The sequence below is a fragment of the Colias croceus genome, chromosome 4 (genome assembly GCF_905220415.1).
Source record: "Colias croceus chromosome 4, ilColCroc2.1".
NCBI lineage: Eukaryota > Metazoa > Arthropoda > Insecta > Lepidoptera > Pieridae > Colias > Colias croceus.
Window position 1 is genome coordinate 1094564 of NC_059540.1, and position 17200 is coordinate 1111763.

The 17200-nt window shown below is 34.4% G+C and overlaps 1 protein-coding gene across 5 annotated transcripts in view; it reads left to right on the top strand.

Annotated features, from left to right (window-relative positions):
- LOC123691048 (disintegrin and metalloproteinase domain-containing protein 33) overlaps positions 1-17200 on the top strand; it is a 403256-nt gene that overhangs the window by 325039 nt on the left and 61017 nt on the right. The window lies entirely within an intron of this gene.

Here is a 17200-nt window from a genome sequence, read left to right on the forward strand (position 1 = left end):
ATGGCGATACCTGCGGTCACTGGATCGCTCTGCCAAAGCACTCATGAAATTGTAATGCAGGTAATTTTAGCAATTGAATATGTAATATTAAACGCCGGTAATGTTAGGCCATTATAATACCGATAGATACGATTGAAACGTTATATGGCATTATATTGATTACAGTTTGTGTATAACTATTCATTAATAAGGACATATTAATTTAATATATAAACATGTTCTGGCACAATTTATGAGAGTCATTATTTGTTACAATGTTATTATAACCTTTTCGTATATGTATCAAGTTGAAGAATTTAACTTTTAAATAAAAATTCAGCTAATTTATGCATAAGTTAGGATGATACAATATATTTCATGATAGTAATCAATGTAAAACACAATTAAAAAATCATTAGTGTCCAATAAATTGCACGATAGCGTGTTTCTCACATAAAAAACATACAAATTACATCCCACTCAATTTTATGTACTCCAGAAATATATTTTTCATAATAATAAATCAGGTTTTTAAGGGCCGTTTAGCAGACGTCGTCAGTAAGAGTGTCTTAATTACGTACGCTTTTTTCTTTGAACCGTTAAACGTTTATGAGTGCTGTAACTTGTGAATCTGAGAAGTTGGGAGAAGGAGGGAAGCAAGGAGGATTTCACTTTGTGCTTTAACTTTCAGTTTTGCCGTTATTTACAGTTTCACTGTAACAACAAAGGATGGTAAATCATATCTCTATGAGAAACTATTATTTGATACTTTATTGTACACTACTCAAAACAAAATAGGGCCCACCCTGATTTTTTGCTGTGTTGTAAAAACTCTTCACTTTTTTCTTATTTTATGAATGGGTATAAACGAACAAGGTGTAGGACAATTGTTTTAACGTAAACTTAAGCAAAAATTAGTGATTTTATGGAAATTATGCAAAATTAACAGTATTAGAGAAAAATTGCACAAATAAGACACATGACAAAAGTTTCAATAAAACCTTTATTATAAAAAAAAATCTGGTTTATTTTGTAATTAGTAGTGTGAGGGACCCCCTCTGCACCGTATGCACTATCTGAGCCTATCTGGGACACTTTCAATCAAATGGGTTACATTTTCTTCAGGTATTTGCTCCCAACAGACTTTAAGAGCATTTATGAGGATCTTGTTGGCTGTTTACGTTGCTGAAATTTGCTTTGACGCTCCTTTTTAATTGATCCCACAGATGCTCTATTGGATTGAGGTCAGGGCTCATGGCTGGCCACGGCAGAACTCTTATATTGGCATCAGAGAGTGCTCTTTGAGTGATACGGGCTGTATGTGGGCGGGCATTATTTTGCATTAAGATGAATTCTTCGCCAATTCTTTGTGAAAATGGGATCACGTGAGGCCGGATGACCCGTTCGACATAGGTAGTAGCATTCACGGTACCTCCATCAAGAACTACGAGCTCCGTTTTGCCACGTAGGCTTATGCCGCCCCACACCATGACGCTTGGACCTCCAAATCGGTCTGTTCCGTGGACACAAGGTTCAGAAAAACGTTCACCTTCCCTTCTCCATACACGCACTCGACGATCGACACTTAAAAACTTCACTTTAGTTTCGTTCGTAAACAGTACTGTCCCCCAGTTATCCATAGACCAGTCTGAGTGATCACGAGCAAACCTTAATCGTGCTGCACGATGAGCACTTGTCATTTTCAGTCGAACAGCGCGAGTTCTGGACCTTTGGCCATCTTCATGAAGTCGATTCCGAATGGTTTGATCACTCACTCGCGTGCCAGTAGATTGACGCAGTTGATTTTGTAAGGCACGGGCGGTTACCGTCCGCTGCCGACGCGCTGTTAGTCTGATGTACCGGTCCTCTTGGGCTGTTGTAGCCCGAGTACTTCCTGTTCCACGTCTTCTAGCAACACTACCTGTCTCTTGATAACGATCCCAAGCATTTCGGATAGCTCGACGTGACACACCAAGACGTATTGCCACCGACCTCTGAGAATTTCCTTCTTGAAGCAAAGCAACTGCTCTTGCTGCCGTTTCCATACCCCAATAACTACCCTATAAATTACGTGTAGGCAAAACTTTGAGATAAGTGTAGGTGGGCCCTATTTTGTTTTGAGTAGTGTACATAGGTATACACTATACACCAAACGTGGAAAAAGAAATACAATAATTAAAAAAAACTACAGTTGTTACATTAAAAGATAATTAAGAAACCATTATTACTAGTATATACAATTATACAATGCTATCATGGAAAAACTATCCGTCTATTATAAATCAGATAGTAATCTCACACTACCTAAAAATAGTCCGATAATATTCTGTCCTAGTTTTCAACGCCATTATACAGTTATCAACCATGTACCCTCTTTTATCGTGAACTATAAATCTAAATTTATTATAAGCGCTAGACATAATATGACACAGCATATTTTTCTACTAACGTCCAAATGCTATATAACATCAACCCACGGGCCACTTCGTATCAGTCACAAGAGACCGGTATTTGTCAAATTCTTGATAATCCCTCCCTTATCAAACAAAGCCACATAAATTCACTTGTGTACATAATGGTACCCAAACACAATATTTGTGTAGAATTTAACCGTCTTACACGACAATTTACACTGTTTTAGTTTTGTAAATTATGTTCATAGTAATTGTAAAACACAAATACTTTTACAATCTAAACTAATATCATAAAGCTGAAGAGTTGGTTTGTTTGTTTGAACGCGCTAATCTCAGGAACAGGTCCAATTTGAAAAAGTATTTCGGTGTTAGATAGCCCATTTATCGAGGAAGGCTATAGAGTATAGGCTATATAATATCATCTTGCTATTAGACCAACAGGAGCGGAGCACTGCGGGTAAAACCGCAGAGCACAGTTAGACGTATATAAAAAGTCATTATTTAACTCCTACCTGTTATATTAAATCTTCAGAGAATGGAAAAAATCGGGAAATTATAATGGAGACTAAATGACGTTGAACAATGTCTATCAATAAATGTGAACTCAATAATGCTCACGTAAAATTAAATACAAGAACGAAATTTAATTTTTTTATTTGCATTTTACAAAGATTTATTTACCGTCCCCATTCCGGAGTCTGTTTGTAGATAATCAAATCTGACAAGTTAAATTGACTCACTTTTCGGGGTTCGATTGCGCTGAAATTTATACGAGTGTGAGATCCATGACGTAAATTGTATACGATATCTGTTTATGGAATACGTATTAAAGAACCTGCAATGTTGATTAGTTTTTTTCTTAACATTCAAGTGGTTTAATCAGGAAAATTTACAGATGATACAATTCATTTTATTTATTTTCCACAACGCTACCTAGAAAAAAAAATACCAGCAACATAGTAACTCACTGGAGGCTCGTGGAATATTTATTACGTATTTGTCTAAATAAATTGCAAAAACTAAGAAGTACGGTATAAACATAGTGCATTTACGAAACACGCGTCCTTTGTAATTTGCACGCTTACAAAAGTAGAAATGCCGGCTAAAACCGACACGAAATGCTTTTCTCAGCTCAGTATCACTGCTATTTAGCCAACTTACCCGCTATCTTCTACACACACGCTACTGATTTAAACTAAATGAATGAATGAAAAATTCTTTATTGCACACTAAATACAAGATTACAAAATAAGAGCGATACAAGTTATAATATGTACAGAGGGCGGTCTTATCGCTGTAAGCGATTTCTGCCAGACAACCCGAAAAACCAGAAGGATATTAAATACTTTTACCTTTAAACAAAAGTATCATGAATAGTTACTAAATTTTAATATACAACATCAAAATGTCAACTACTCTGATCCCTCTAACGAGAGTCTGGCAACAACAACTAAATCAAAATAATCAAGACAAGGACGGTGTAATTCAATCAACGCACCGTTCAAACGCAATTACAATCCACTTCACTTGTAATTAACTGTAATCGTGACGTAATGAGTTTTTGAGTGCTTTAAACGCTCTCTGACGCACTCCAGTAACATTACAAAATGACAAAAACGCTACACGCCCTGCGACACAGTTACGTGTGTCGCGTACTTGTATTATTGTGTTATCTGTTAAATTGTACTCATTTTAATCTCATTGAAATGGTAGATAGAGTTTTTACTAAAGTTTAAGTTTTCTGCTTAATTTGGGTACAGTTTTAATTAAAACTTGAAATAATCTCTCGACAAATAACTACAAAACCAGAATGTTGCCCCTTTGCTTGCTCTAACATAAAAAAAAATGTTATAATAAAAAATCTCTCTTAATAACTTTAATGTAAAAATAAGTATGTATATTTTTATAAACGCAGCGAAAGGGAAATACGAAATCTGTGAGATTTTTACCCATTTTGAACAGTAAGTCATCTTTAATAGAGTCTTTAATATTCCTCATTAGTGTTAATAATATAAAATTAATCTTCTTGAACAGTTTTGACAATACACAGGCATTTCTATAACTTCCAACGTTAGCTTAATAAAAAATTTTCAAAGTAAATATTAATTATTGTCGAACTTTACGTTTCAGAGGAAATTTCATTTTTATTTTTAACACGTATGAAAATGTTATTATTGTTCACAATGTAATTGCTTACATTAAGTTTAATTAATTTTCCCAAAATAATAGCGGTAAATATTTGCAACAGCTTTCAATATAAATGTACAATATGAACTTATAAATGGGAAAGTCTGTGTGTCTGTTACGCTTTTACAGCCAACCCAAAGTACCGATTAAAATAAAAGTTCAAGGCACAGCCAGTTATATAAAGTACTGGCCAATAATTAAGATGTGGCCATCTGTGAAGTCCGCAGCTGATTATGATAGTCTTCATCATCATCATCATCAGCCCATATACGTTCCCACTGCTGGGACACGGGCCTCCTATGAGGGTACAGGCCATAATCCACCACGCTGGCCAAGTGCGGGTTGGCGGATGACACATGTCGTCGAACTTTTTTTTTTTTTTTTTTTTTTTTTTTTTATTTCTTCGACATGTCGGTTTCCTCACGATGTTTTCCTTCACCGTTCGAGCAGTGGTGATGTTACAACATGCGCAGATAAATTGAAAAATCAATTTATTTCCTGCGCGCTCGCCTGGTCTCGAACCACGGACTTATCGATTCGAAGTCCGAGGTCTCACCACTGAGCCACCACTGCTCTTATATAAAGTACTGGCCAATAATTAAGATGTGGCCATCTGTGAAGTCCGCAGCTGATTATGATAGTCTTAGTAGATAGAAAAGAGAAGAAACTTATAATACCTATATCAGATAAGTGACAGACAATGTACCCTCCATAGAAAACCAATATTAGGATCAATGTTCTAGCCTCAACTTATCTCAGACGTAGCCAACTAAAAAACCGTTCTCAGTACCTAATCATACATCGGCAACTTTGTTGTCACGTAAGAGACAAACTTCGCCAGTCACGACTCCGTTCCACATGATTAATGTGACTTGGAGGTTTCTCTTAAAATAATAGTCATTTATACATGCATTGTGGCCGCATGTCTTTTGTAAGGAGGCAAATTTATATCTCCAGTCGCTCGTGGAACATTATTACTGTGATGATTTATGGGATGCAAATTATTAACGTCTATTGTCGGATATTGCAACTTTGTGTGTTTTGGTAGGGTGAAGGTGGCATTGAATGGCGTGTGTAGTAGAAGTGGTGCTATTTATGGTCTCGTGTGCTGAAATATTTGTTGCCTATGTTGTAAGGATGAATTCTGATTCTCTTATTTATTAATAGCAGGCAGGCTTTTATTAACCGTTAACTGTTGTTAATTATGTTTGGCAGGCTAGTAATTAACCGTTACCCCTTCTTGATCAAGATTTCACTGTCATCATAAAATTGTACGCAATTTTGAAAAATTATCAAAAGCAATAAATTTATCACAAACAAAGCCTGGGCCACAGCTAACTAATAAGACCTACCTACTAGTAGTTAGACCCAAACACGCACCACTAAATTAGGCCAGTCGATGGACACACATGACGGTCATTTATCGTCAAAGGCTCACTTACGCGCTAAGTGACGTCATGGATTACAGTGATGGAGCGCGTATATTACAGGTGCCTGTGGGAGAGAAGCTGGCATTTCCTGGAGTGCCTGTCGGATTAACCTGTTGATTTTGTAGTGGTATGTAGTGTGTTTTTGTGGTGATAGTCAAAGATTAGACAGGATAAGATAAGATTAGAAGGGATTAGTCTGAATGTTCTTAAACGGTTGTGATATATCCATACATATTTAGAATTCTTCACACATAATAATAATATGTATGGACATATTATTATGTGTGAAGAATTCTAAATATGAGATATTCAGAGAACCGCTAGTTGTTTGAGGTCTATCAAATACATGTTTCTTTTTATCTACAGCTAAGATTGTGTTACAGTTCATGCGCTAACGAAGCGCAAGGAACAAAATTTGATTAATAGAATGTATAAGGAAAACTCAATTTTGGTTCGTAGCGAGTATCCTATATAAAGATTATTATGACAAAAGTGTATATTAGTTCATTCTATATCGATCTCTACTTGTTAAAATGTTGATTATGTTCATTAAAATATAATCAACACAATGAATGAAGCTGTATTCACAAGTAATAAATTTTATATAAATCTGCAACAAACAACAATTATTCACTTATTAATCCCCCTCGCAAACTTCCTGATTAAGTATAAAGCGCCTCAAGCGCTACTACACACTGATTTAAGCTAATACACGAAGCCAATAATTGATTAGTTTCACACTTTGAATTTAATACGGAGCGGTTAGTTAGCCCGGTCGTGGCTGAAGCGCTATCCAGCGGCTTAATGGTACACTTGGTAGAACCGACGCTAATGTACGATAAGTTTGAGCTAGAACAAACATTCCGCTAATTTTCCGACGTATTAATGAACCAAATTGTGCTGTGAATACTTGAGTTAACGTAGATAGAATGTTGAGCAAGCGCCTTATTTTTGTAGCGAATAATTGCGGAAGAATGTGTTGATGAAAGTAGTAATGGGATGGATACAAATGAGAAAAATCAATTAGAAACCGAAGAAAATCTTCCGAATTTAATAAGACATAGTTTTTAGAAGTGATCAGATTGTATTTTTAATTGAATTATAAAATAAATAGGGTTATCTTGCCTCTTTTCTTTTAAAATGAAATTATTTATCATGCTATTGAGATACCTACTGCGTTCTATGAATAATTTATTAGCATGCTGACGACGGCTTTGAAATAGTGCTTCCTAAGCATTGCAACCGATAAGAGCCTAGGAGGAAACTAATAAGATCCTAATCTGGTAGGACATAGACATCTCAACTGGATAATTATTATCAAATCATCTAATATGGAAATCTATCATATAGCTCTTAAGACTCCTAACGTAGGTATGAAATTAACCACATAATATCCTAATAGCATTACAGACGAAGCAACTCAAGCTCTATACAACTGTGCATTAGAAACATCCCGAATAGTACTCGCTTTCTATTTACCACATTGAATAGCGCAAAGCATTAGTCACAAATAGGCACTCAGTATCTTCAGGTGAAATTACGAATCACTCCACTCACATCTTTTATTTCTAATGATTAATGTAACTTGGCCTACAGCCGTTTGAATGGAAGGTGGGTTCTGGCTCACGAATATGAGGGATTAGGCTGAAATTGAGCACGACTTGGGGCGTCAGCGGAATTCTTAAACGTGTTTTTTCTGGTTGTTTTATATGTGAACTTGGCACGCTTGTAAAATGGGATTTTTAATGCTTTAGTCTAAACGGTTTTATTTAGATTCAATGATTAAGAAGTTGGATGCGGAAGAAATGCAGTATGTGTACCTAAGAATTATTATTAACGACTAGCGGTCCGCCCCGGCTTCGCCCGTGGTACATATTTACGTTTTCTCTACATAAGAACCATCCTCGTACTTCAAGGAATAGAATAAAAAAATAATTATCGAAATCGGTCCACCCGTTCTCGAGTTATGCGCTTACCAACACATTTTGCGATTCATTTTTATATATAAGAAGATTAACAAATATGTATATGTACGTAATGATTAATACAAATAATAACATTACACCACATTACAATTCAAGATATTAGAACCATTTCATCGAGATAAAGAAGAATGATAGAATTTTATTTCACAAAGGTTATTTCCAAATTCAACCATCCATATGAGATACGATTACTGAGTAAAGGACATCGGCATTAAGTTCAAAACTCGCCACTCATACCTCGAGGACTGTGACACAATAAAATTATCATAATAAACAGATCTTATGCAATTCCAAAGACAAATCCATTGAATAAAGGACCGTTGATGATACATTCGTTGGGCGAATACAATATGGTATTTCGCAAAGAGATTTCAGTAAGAGGATCACACAGCCCTTGTCAAATATTATAATTCAGAGAAATTAGATGGTCGCATTGTGCGGGCTGAGTACGCATTGTCTGCGCGGTATTACGAGTGTAATTACGGATATTTTATTGTAATTAAAGATAAGATAAGGACAATAAACGCTTCCAGTGGAATTAAAACGTAATACGTGAAGTTCCGAGAAGTAATGTCTTAAATTTATTGAAGATTTAACAAAGAAATTGGAGTGAACTATAAAGTAATTAAAAACTAGTGCCATTCAGATATCTATCAAAATGAGAAAAACGACAGCGATTTTTTTGGTTATTTCTCACAATTTTGTATACATGTGAATTTGAGCCAAATTTATTCAGCTGAACATAAATAATGGGTTTAGAAACACATTGCGGGATTTGTTTCTATCGAATTTTGAATTCAATAGTCTCTATACATTTCAAGTATCATTGTTCACTTGCCTTATGATTCAATGTTCTCTTGTTTTGATGATTTGTTGATTAAAACATTCAAACGTTAGTTCTGTTTCCTACCAATTTCAATAACAAAGAGAAAATATATTCGTCCCGTGAACTATAGATTCCGTCCCGTTTCTCCATAAAACAGTTTCTTGAGAGCAAGATGAAAATCAACTAGCCAGAGGTCATGTTATACTGGTCGGTATAGCCACAGTTCGTCGGGGAGCGGGCTCGGAGGGGTAGCTGGTAGCGGGGGCTCAAGTAACACTGGTTATTATGATCAGTAATGAGAAGGGGTCTTTGTGATGATAACCCATTGTCCAACGCGCCATTGTTCCGATGTTTCGGCGAATTTGTGAACGAAACCATTTTTCGATTTATCTGACGTTGACAAAGGTTTTGCATCAGAGTGATTAGTTTGTTCACCTTGCCGGTTGACATATTTTGGTGGTTAAAGGGTATTTTTTGTGCAACTCTGTGTATACGAATTGGATTATTTTTCATAAAAAACAAATGTATACATGAAATCTTGTTTTCTTTTCAATTTTTTTTTCATCTATAAAATTAATCTTAATTCTGGCACTTCTTTCAACAACCGAAACCAAATCGTACATTTTTGATATAATATTACACAGCTAAAAAAATAAACAATATTTATAATATATTTTACATCTTGAAGCGTTTTACAACAGAATATCAAATGTATAGTAAATAACATGAAAGTATTAACTGCTAATAAATTCTGCACCGTCTTTAAATCAATTTATTATGTAAAAGAGACGGTCGGTTCCAGACTGTTTTCTTTACAAACAGAATTTTAAATTTCTTGAAATATACAGTAGTTTGAACTTGTTATTTTAATTTATTCAAAGTAATGAATACTTTAACATTGCAGATAATGAAAATAATAATAGTGTGGTTTAACTAATAACTAACCAACCTAACTGATTGGTTGGCTTCATGGTAGTGGCCCTGCCTTCCAGGCCAGAGGTTGTGGGTTCGTTTCCCACCCAGCGCAAATATTTGTGTGATGAACATAGATGTTTGGTCTGTGTCTGGGTGTTAATTATCTGTATTTATTTAAAATGATATATGGAATATGTATGTTTATCAGCCATCCGGTTTCCATAACACAATCGAAAACTTAGTATGGGATCAGATCGTGCCGTGTGTAAAAATTGTCCTGAAATTAAAAAAAAACTATTTATTAATAATGTTTCTTCTTGTAGGTATTCATTTTTAATGACTGTTTTCAATAAAATAATCTCCGAGACTTTTTATGTGTAATGAATGAAGTATTGAAGAAAGATTTCATAAGCTTGTTATAAAGTTAGTGTGTAGAAAGTTGGCAAATTATGATTGATAAGATAAGAACCTCGGTTGCGTGAAAAATTGTAAAGACCGAGTATCTGTACCTTAATATTTAATACTCGTTTTCCGCCGGCGGCTTCGCCCGCATTTTCAAAGAAAAACCAGCAAAGTTCCCATTCCCGTGGGATTTCCTGGATTAAACCTAGCCTATGTTGCTCAGTGCAGATGCAGCTGTCTAATGGTGAAAGAATATTTGAAATCGGTCCAGTAGTTTATGCGTGAAAACCATACATACATACATAATTACAAACCTTTTCTCTTTATAATATTAAGTATATTGTATAGTTATCTAGTTTCACTATGACATAGTGCCCTATTTATGTCTCTCAAGTTAAAAAATAATATAAACCTGTTACTTGTTAATGATATAGAACGTGCCATAGAAATACATTTTATACTAGCTGTGCTCCGCAGTTTTACCCGCAGTGCTCCGCTCCTGTTGGTCTTAGCGTGATGATCTTATAACCTATAGCCTTTCTCGATAAATGGGCTATCTAACAATGAAATATTTTTTTTAAATCGGACCAGTAGTTCCCGAGATTAGCGCTTTTAAACAAAGAACAAACAAACTCTTCAGCTTTATAATATTACTAGCATACTGCCCGCGGCTTCATCCGCTTTGTCTAAAACCTAATAAATTATAATATACTAAAACCTTTCTCTTGAATAACTCTATCTATTAAAAAACCGCATCAAAATCCGTTGCGTAGTTTAGAAGATTTAAGCATACAAAGGGACATAGGGACCAAGAAAGCGACTTTGTTTTATACTATGTAGTGAAGTATAGATGTATGTAACACTTCAACACTAGAAAAACATAATCGGATAAAAATACATTAAAATTCCATATTTCTGAACTGAAACTGTAAACGTAACTGTAATGCAGCTTAATTTAATTTCACAGAACTCAACTGCAGATAATAAATAATTAACGACATGTCAGTGCTGTGACAATGAATGTCATGACGCTCTCACACCTCGGCCTGTCGACGCGTACCTACTTTGTGTTTTATTCAATAAATAATTAATATAATTAACGAGTTATTATTTGTGAATGTAAGTGTTAAATTGTGTAACAATTTTATAGTAAATGAAGATATTAAGGCATGAATAGTAAAGGGAAATTAATGTGATTCTTTAGAAGAAAATAGTCTAGTCATTAGAGTCTAGTATTTTTTTTAATACAAAAAATATGCCCAAAAGCTTATAAGAGATGGATAAGATTATTTCCGTAATTAATTTTTCTATATGTGTTGAATGAATTTCGAAAAATTGGTGCAACAACGCCGAATATTTATGTCTCGAACTCAAATTGAAACTTTTAAACTGTATCACAATAAATTGCTATGAATTTTATTTGTACTAATGACGCACAAATAATTACGTAAGAAATAAAGAAATTCATATAATATTTGCCTGTATTTGTATATTTAATAATAACGAGCGTCTCACGCCACCGTCTCGCTAACGAAGGCGATGAATAAAACATTATCTGCTGTCCTGGTCAGATACATACATAATATACAATTTTGTAAGATATTTTTTCCCTATAAATGTAGTTTTTTTATCACAGAGAAGTAGGAGAGTGGAAGTGATAGATACTATATGTATATGGCTTCGATTCTCTTTTCTTTTCTTCATGTAGTAAGATAATTTTAAGTAATTTGAAATGCATACTTTATTGGGCTATTCAACTTCCTATCATTTCTGAATAGATAGAGAACATTAAAAATAAAATGTGAAATTATACAATTGTCAGGATACAGATGACCAGCGTGTTTTTACGATTTCAAACTAAGATACATTTGATCCAGCTTCAACAACAGCCCTTCTTTGTACAAGTACCACGCAAGAGCCGTGAAACCTAGTAACACATTGACGCATGTGAGAACAGGCGCGACTCAACGCATACCCATACGGAATACACTCCTCTATTCCCATTCAAAGAATCCGCACTAAAAGCAATTCGCCTTCACACTAGCACACTAAAAATTTGCCACGCAAAAATGTGTCGTCAATTTAAAAAAGCGCCGAGGCACATTCCCCGGGCACTTTTCAAATTAGTTCCGTTGACTTTCGTCCACGCGTTGCTACGCTCCATTTTTATGCGTCCCGGGACGTTGGATTAATGAGTCCAGAATGGGTTTATATGTAGCGGGGAATTTAATTCCAATCGCCGTGTGTATTATGCCGTTTTATGGCGCTTAATGAACTAGCTGGTTTGTAATTACAAGGACAGTAAGTTACGTTTGAATCTTTTTGGATCGTTTGGTCCCATTAGGCTAGGTAAGGTGGCATATTTGATAGGTAATGTTACGTTTTGAAAGTGTTTAGTGAATAATGTGTAAGTAAAAAGTGAGACCCTCTACCAATATATTTTAATGAATTGCCATTAAATCCCTTGTAGGTATGTAACTTTATAATTGCGAATACTAAAATTGTTACAATCACTCGCCGTTTTGACTAAATCGCAACAAGCAAACAATTTAATCGCTCACTTCAATCCTGTTACTCAATAATATTCTTTAAGATAAATGATACTATGGCATAACCTGCTCAATTCCAAGACGCGTAGATCCTCTAAATCCTTCAGGTAATGGCGGCATTTGTTTGCAAACAATCTACGCACATCTCCGCAACTTGTATAATCGTGTAATTTATGTGCGTAGTGTAGCACGAACTAAACTTATAATTGCTTTCGAGACGGCGACAGGTGACGGCCCTTTAATGAATACAAGTACAAGTATTGGAAATTGGGACGAGATAACGCACGATATCTTTAGTTATTTTGGGTGAAAAGTTTGGAGGTAATCTAGGTTCTTAACTATTTTTGTCTCGTTTGTATTTTTTTAAATGATACTTCTTTAGGCGTGGTTAGAGTAAAATTTCAAGTTCGCGTCACGTCATGTAGTAAAGCGTCGATTTTGGAATCTTTGAAACTTGCCAATAAAGTTTCACTTCTGAAACGTGAGCACGGCGCCCATGCTCCTTTTTTTTTGTTATTTTAAGTTTTAACGTATCTGTACAACTTTGGTTGATTCTATTTTGTGTTATTTATGGAAGAACAACGTATTGATTAGCCTTACTTTTTTGTAGTTGGTTATGGCTTGTTTCACAGCTTCTGGATGTTATGTTCGCTTTCACATAAAAATGAAAATGAAAGTACGTTATAAGCAATGTCACCATTGCTACATACACATGGAGAGGCTCCAAAAAGTAGAAAACTAAGAAAAAAATGTGTGCGTGTACTAGTGTACACACGTTAGAAGTGAAATTTCTTATTTTTCAAAAAATAATTTACTATATGCAACTTTACAGAAATACGTCGAATCACGCGTGGTAGGGATAAGAAAAAGATGGCGCGTAACGGAAAAATGTCACGCGTAATAAAAAAATGTTACACCAAATTTTTTTACAACCCCGATAAAGAAGTTTCACTTCAAAAATTAACAAATATTGTTTCAATTGTCTTTCACATTCATTTTTTAGAATTACTGACGTTAGTTATGACGTTTTTTGTCTACAAAAGACACAGACAAAAGAGCTTTGTTTTAAACTTGGTTTTAAACAAAAGAGCTTTTGATATTGACCGGAATGAAGCGTATAAAAATACGAATGATTAAAATCTTAATATATATAAATCTCGTGTCACAATGTTTGTCCTCAATGGACTCCTAAACCACTTACCCGATTACAATAAAATTCGCACACCATGTGCAGTTCGATCTAACTTGAGAGATAGGATAGTTTAAATCTCAAATCGTTTTAGAGAAAGCGGGCGAAGCCGCGGGTGGTAAGCTAGTCTATTATGTGTCAAAGAAATTGATAGAAAATAGTAAATAGTTAAAATGTGTAACTGCTGTGCGAAAATATATTTTCATTTTAATACATGAAAATGATACACGAGGAGTCGAATCCAGACCGTCTATTATTAAAATCACGCGTTAATAATAGTACCTAGGAGGCAATACATATTAATAATTTAACTAATTACCCGAAAACACGAAAAACTAGTTAAACTCCGAGCAATTATTAAACTCTCGACATATTTTGTTAAGTCATTGTTTAACAGGGACAAAAAACAGCGGACCCTGCTCACGGACCACGGCGGAGTTTCACTTTTTACCGACGCGTTAACTCGCGAAAACTTTCGTCATAGTTTTTTATGTGTACAATGTTCGTATGTTTTTATTACGTCACCTTTTAATGAGATAAGTAAACAAGCTTGTGATAAATCGTACATATTAAAGTTAACGAGCCGTATGTTTTATAAAATTACTTAAATATCGAGATAATATATGCTAGCAAGTCGCACGTGGTTTTAATGAGCCATAAATTATTATAGATTTTATCGTAGTAAGCGCAGCGTATTTAAGGTGAAACTGTACAATATTTTGTAAATTCTTTGTAGTTATATTTATATACTTATCGTTTATTGTATTATGGTTCATCATATTAAATCCAGTCTTATCTCATAATATATTATAAGTGCACTAGGTATTAGCTATATCATGCACAAATTCAAATTATACCTATATATTTCAGATATATTATATTGTTTACATAGGTACCACAAAATTGGTAACAACGAGCAACTGCCATCTTAGATACGGGTTCGGCCTAGTTTAGACATTTGCAATAAACAGCATAAACGGAATTCCAGCAGCAATATTTCTTCTATCTTTGTGAATTGAAATAATGTCTTCTATCTTTGTGAATTGAAATAAAACTCCAGAATATTTATTATCATCCGTTAATTGATTAAAAATGCAAAAAATCCCGTCTCAACTCAGCACTCATTAGGAAATATCTTGAGCTTCAGAACGGGAGTTATTCGTAGTTCGATAAAACATTTCGGGCATTACACGAATCGGTTTGGAACAAAATGCGTCTCTAAGCTGCACTCTATCTAATGAACTGTTCTTCGCATATGCTGTATTGTGATCATGGCAAAATGACACTTATCTTCTGGTCTAGAGAGTGCAAAATAGAATGACCAGAATATGCTAGTTGGATTACTGGTGGTGGCTTTATTACAGGATGGTTAAGGAGCCAAGATGCATGAGGTTGTAGACAAATGCTATTAAGAATAAACACCTAGATCGCTAATAACAAATATTTTAATAATTGTTTTATTATTTGGTCTTGTACGATGTTAATACATGATAATAATACATTCTAACATTTCCATTTTTAATTTCGCATTAAATTAAACGAACTGTATTTTCTGCGAGTGACGTAGAGTCAAGTTTTAGGTTATTCTACCATATATCAAAGAGGGTATGGAGATTCTCGGTTCGTTATTTCAAACAACATTTTATATTACCCCATATGTAAATAATAAAATAAATACGATTATAATCCTCGTAGTACACATTTTAGTAGCTAGGTTAGTTATATATACGTATAGTTAGCAAGCTAGCTACCTATATCCACATATTCGAGTAGCACGACTATAGCTTAAACAATCGAGTCAGTCACATCGTTCCAAGACGCAGTGGGTCTGCACTCCCGACCTGCACACAACACGCTATATTTACAGTCGGTTAATCTAATCGTATTGCGACGGAGGGAAATTAGATCCGGAACCGAGAAGCGGTATGTTTGATTTGAATTAGATGAACGTGAGATGAGGAGGTATTTAATCTGATGCCACCGGTTTTGTTTGGAGTGAGCAAATTTGAGCTTAAATTTGTGGTAGATAGAGCTCGGGTTTAAGCAACTTGGTTGCATCTCGTTGAATATAAAAGGCATTTTTAAGTATCAATGATAATGCCTGAATTATTTTCAATTCCAAGATCTTGGATGAGTAGCATTTATTACTTCTATAAATATGGCCTTCAAAGTCATTGAAATAGTAATGTATTTTAGCCTAACTAATTATTTTCTCCATGATTTTTTTAAATCAAATCACTAGTATGTACCGTATGTTTAAACAAACTTTATTCGTAAACCCGAAAACATATAGCACATAAAAACACATTCAATCGAAAGGTTGCCACACGAATACTATAATACATTTTTATTACCTACCATTACCCACTTGATTCATTTAAAACACAGTCGAAAAAAAATCCATTTTTCAAGCAGTCACACCCTATAGCTATCCGGTGAAATAAATCTTATAAAACCGCGGGAAGCTATACACAAGCCATTTCTACTTTCAGCTGAATGTGCGGTTCGTTGCTGTATACATAAAATAAAAATCTATGTTGTTTCGTATCTGGCAACACGGTCGTTTGACATTCGAGCAAATGGACTCGTATCCAATCAATTAAAGAGAAACGTTTGACAGTTATGGGCATAGAGTATTAAAGTACCACGTTACGAGAAATATACAAAAATAACTTTGTATGTTATATTGAGTTCATTCTAAGCGATCTGGAGAGCTCATAAAAATTTGCAAAAATAATAGATTTTCTCGCTACAAAATGATCAATCTACTACAGTATACAAGAAACGTAAGCCATATCCGAAAACAGCTTGTATCAAGATTAGTCGAGCACTCTAAAATGGAAAATGGGCAATAAATAAAATTAATTCGCCATAAATATTACTCCAGAGAATAATCTAAAAACAACAGACGCTCAATACACCTGCTACTTGGAATAACAATTTGGTTTTAAGTTATTTTTCTTATAAAAAGAAAAGAGGTCATATAATTATTTTTAATGATTAATTAATAAAATGTTGGGTAGAAGTCAGAGTATAAAAAGACTAGAATAAACGAAGTTTTGTTCAATGCCTTAATGGATACCCGTTTAGTTTTTTGGAGCTGAGTGATTCTGAGTTTTTGTGAGTACGAAAAAATTAATCTTTTGTTTTAGACAACATTCATTAAGTACGTTTAGCTTTCTTCTTCTAGAATGGTAGTTACGATTTTTCAACCTAAGATCTTTATATACTTTAATTTTATATAAACTAAAATATACTTAACTAACAGATGAATAAATACGTTTATTATTAAACTAATTCATATAATAATCAATTATCACACTG